At 35.5% G+C, this 4,303-nt stretch overlaps 1 non-coding gene across 1 annotated transcript; it reads left to right on the top strand.

Annotated features, from left to right (window-relative positions):
• Window positions 1-1,330: 1,330 nt before the first annotated feature.
• Window positions 1,331-3,932, top strand: LOC107616191 (uncharacterized). The gene is made up of 7 exons (XR_015899997.1): window positions 1,331-1,622; window positions 1,721-1,767; window positions 2,167-2,326; window positions 2,441-2,629; window positions 3,071-3,200; window positions 3,375-3,545; window positions 3,631-3,932. It is a non-coding gene; the product is annotated as an uncharacterized LOC107616191 (transcript).
• The last annotated feature ends 371 nt before the right edge of the window (window positions 3,933-4,303 follow it).

Genomic DNA, 4,303 nt, shown 5'->3' with positions numbered 1-4,303 from the left:
AGACATTGGAATGGAATCAAATAAATCTTTCGATATCTTCATGGGACGGTTGATATGGGATTGTTCTATCCATATGGATCCAAGTCACAAACAGTTGGCTATGCAGATGTAGGATACTTGTTTGATCCACATAAAGGAAGATCTCAAACATGATACTTATTCACATATGGTGATACAGTCATGGAGGTCAACGAAACAGACGATAGCAGCAACATCTTCTAATCATGCTAAAATACTAGCGATACATGAAGCAAGTCGCGAGTGTTTTTAACTCAAGAGTTTGATCCAATATATTCTATCATCATGTAGACTGATTGATCATAAGATAGCTCCAGCTGTCCTGTTTGAAGATAATACAGCATGCATTGCGCAATTTAAAGGCGGATACATCAAAGGTGACAGAACAAAGCATATTTCTCCCACATTCTTCTTCACTCATGATCTTCGAATCAAAGAACAATTGATGTGCAACAGATCTGCTCAAGCAATAATCTGGCAGATCTATTTACAAAGTCACTTCCAAAATTCTCATTTGAAAGATTGGTACATCAGATTGAGATGCGTCGATTTCGAGACATTAAATAATGTTGACAAGAGGGGAGACTATACTCTTTTTTTCTTGGTCAGATTTTGGTCCCTAATGGATTTTTCTTAACAAGTTTTTTAACGAGGCAGTCCCAATCTCAAAGGATATTATACTCTTTTTTCTTCACAATTTTTTTTATGGGATTTTTTTATTAAAATTTTAATGAAGCATAATTTTAAATGGTCATTCAAAGAAAAGTGTTGTGATAAGGGATGAGTTAGATGTCCATTAATACTTGGACGGCTCAGTTTCTCAATAAAAGAAGGCTTTAATGAAATTTGAAAAATCAAAGCCTAATACGTGTATAGTTAATAACACACAGAGAAATAATAATAACAAATACTTTTTTCTCTCTCTTTACATTGCAATAATATATAAAATTTTCTTTTCTTTTTGTAGATTTTTTTAAATTACAATATATTAGTAAATATATAAATTACTTATAGAGTTATGCTACGAGTACAACAAAATTAGCCACCAATATAAAATACATACTAAAATATAAATACACATTAAAAATAAATTAAATTATACATATATTTATACAAATACATTGATAGCTGATTCTAGTATCTAATTTTAATATACAAATAATATTTTTATTACTTATATTATAATAAGATAAGATAATTATATTAATAAATATTAATATTCTCTCTTTTTATTTATTTTTTTTATTTTATATTATATCTTCCTTGTTTATTTATTTTAAACAATAAAGTAATTTTTGGAAGTTATGAAAGGGTTCAGTTTTCCTTTTGGACGCGACGGTTTGTCATTTAAGACGAGGAAGGTAGCGGCGGACGGGGAGTACAACAAACGCAGAGAATGGCGGAGGATGGCGGAGTAGCCACAATAACTGGAAGGAATGAACACGAAGAAAGAGAAGACGAAAGAGAAACACCGAAAGAGAAGAAAGAGATGTCTCCATGGGAGCAGCACTCGGCGGTGATTAAGCTTCCCCGGTTCGACTACAACGCCCCCTCCTCTCTCCTTCATGGCTCCCATTCGGGCTTTCTTATCACTTGTACTATCAGTCAGTTACTTCCTTCTCTTCTCTTCTTTCTCCATTTCCCCACTGTTCAGTTAGCTCTCTTTTCTATATATATACCAATTTGGAATCATGTTTTACAGAACGGGAGAAAAGCGCTACCAAGGAAGCAATCTCTATACTCCACAAGGTTCCCCCTTTCTTTACCCTCTTCTCTTCACCGTTATTATTCTCATGTTTTAATGTTAAATGCTATTAATAATCAAAAGAAAATGCTACATGCACACACAAAAAGTCATTATTTGTGTAAATTTATACACGTTGATTCACATATTTTTCTAACTAAATAATTAACTACTGGAATAATCAGCCATAGTAGAATAATCAAACTTTTTTTTAGTAGTATAATAAAAAAAAAAAGATTGAGATGTCAAATACAGATTTCTATACGCAGTGGCGGATTGGTGACTGATTTTTTATGTAAACGTAGCATGATTGGGTAGCAAATAATGATTCTCTGTACAATTCATTCATTAGAGAGATTGGAGTATATTAATGCACAAACAAGATCTTCTAACTTTTCATACAGTTTGCCAGGCCCTTCAGCAAGGGTTCTTATAACAGTTTGAACAACCTTGAAGATGATAATGCTTCTAAGAAAAGAAGGGTATGCACAGAAGATGATGCTGAGGAGTGTTTGGACAACAAGGAAAAGGAAACAGCCTCTGCCACTGCTAACTCTGGAGATGGTATTGAGTATATATAGTTGGACCTTCTTTTTTTCGTCTTCCAGTTTTGGGAGGGAGAAGAAGGTAGTGTTTTTGGTTTGTTGAACTGAAAATTCATGGCCTCAATGGTGGCAGGTAAGCTTTTAAGCGGGAGCGGTAATAGAGCAAAGACAGACTCCGAGGAGTTCCTGGTCTTTCCCTAGTTAAGCTTACAAGGAGTGGTTTGCTTCTCTTTACATTTCCGGAGGACGCATTGCCGGACACTGTTGATATTGTGTCAAATATCATTCAAGCTTATGAATCAGGGAGTGTTAAATCACCAGCGTAAGTAAATTTGCTTATGCTTTTAGTGTTAGTTCAAAATGTCGTGTTCATGGTTCTAGGAAGTAAATGGTGGTGTGGATTTATGCCATTCCCTTCTGGCCATGGAAGAAAATGAAGACGTATTTCTTGAAGAAAAGCTGAGCCAAGATTTTTGTTCAAGAAAACACTGATTGACTTTATGATCCTAAGTGGTTAAACAAGTTTGATACTTGGTTGACCTTCCACTGATACATTTGTTCAGCCTTCAAGCCCTAACAACCATTGATGCAGTAACTTTAAGCTTTTGAAACGATTGATAAAAATGTGGAATTGCATATCTTGCTTCTAATTTTTGTTGAGTGGGCATATTAGGTTTGCGAATGGAGACTAGAAAAGTCTTTTAGTGAGTGATTTCAGTTCACGTCTTTTCTGGCACTAATGGTGAGCATATTTTCTCTGCAGCTGGTGCCATCACATTTTCCCAATCCAGGCTACCTGTGGTTTAAATGAGAAAGAGCTGCAAGAAGTAGTATCAATGCTAGTTAAAAAGTTTGTGGATGATAAACAGAACATACTTGAACGACCTGTAAAGGTGCAATACAATATTACCTTTCTGATGCAAATGAGCCTCACCTCATGATAAGTCCTGTACTCATCAACAAGTCTTGATATTTGTAGATGAATTAAAATCTTAAACCAATCTCATACGATATAAGTTTTAGACAATCAAAGTCCATGTTTAGCAGTATTGTATTTTATTCTGTAGTTTGCTGTTGGGTACAACCGAAGAGGAATTGAAGAAATGAAGTCTGTGAAAGAAAAATCAAAGGATTCCAATGCATTCAGTTTGCTAGACCGCAATAAGTGCTTTGGCATAGTGGCTTCTGCAGTCAATGATGTGGTGGGAGATTCAGTAGTTGACCTCAGGACTCCAGAGGTAAACATGTTGTACGCCCCAAACATAGTCTAGCTTGTGCTACTCACATTTGCGCATACTCTCAGTATTGACTCTATTGTTGCAGCTGTGTGTTCTTGTCGAAGTGCTCCCCATTTCCGGAGTTCCAAATGGGTCGATAGTGGTTGCTGTCTCTGTCCTCCCTAGGAACCTTGTTAGTACGAAGCCTCGGCTCTGCGTCAGGGCCTTGAATTCAAATACAAAGGAAGGGTCTATGGCTGAATGAGAAGTGCCGGTGATTCTTTCAGATGGCTTATGCTGGAATACATGGCGCATCCCTTATGACTCTTTGATACAACAAAAAGTAGCCCCTCTCAAACTCGGCTGAAGGTACGAGCAATAGCCTAACAAATTATTCTGACTCTGTTAACAAGTAGAACCTGCTGTCAATTTTGCACCCATTTATAATGTGGCTATTATGTCAATTGAATGTGTTTTTCGAAAACAAAACTGAAATACAATGGAACCCTATTGTCTTGTGATACATGAGTGGGTTTATATGTTGTACTTCACCAATTTCAATATCTTATGGTATATTGATGAAACCAAAAATAGTTTGCATCTGATATAGAATTTTCTGATATGCATGATGTATAGTCAATTTAGTAGTCCAGGTGTAATTAAACCATGTTAGAAAGCTTATTTCTTACAAGCTGAGGTCCATAAATTTGACAATTAATGTGGTAATAAGCATGTGGTGCAGTATATATTTGTTTATTACTTTGTTTAATTGTCATAAT

This window comes from Arachis ipaensis, chromosome B9, assembly GCF_059453495.1.
Source record: "Arachis ipaensis isolate K30076 ecotype BB chromosome B9, ASM5945349v1, whole genome shotgun sequence".
Classification (NCBI taxonomy): Eukaryota; Viridiplantae; Streptophyta; class Magnoliopsida; order Fabales; family Fabaceae; genus Arachis; species Arachis ipaensis.
Note: the sequence above shows the minus strand (reverse complement) of the source record. Positions and strands in the feature narration are given on the sequence as shown.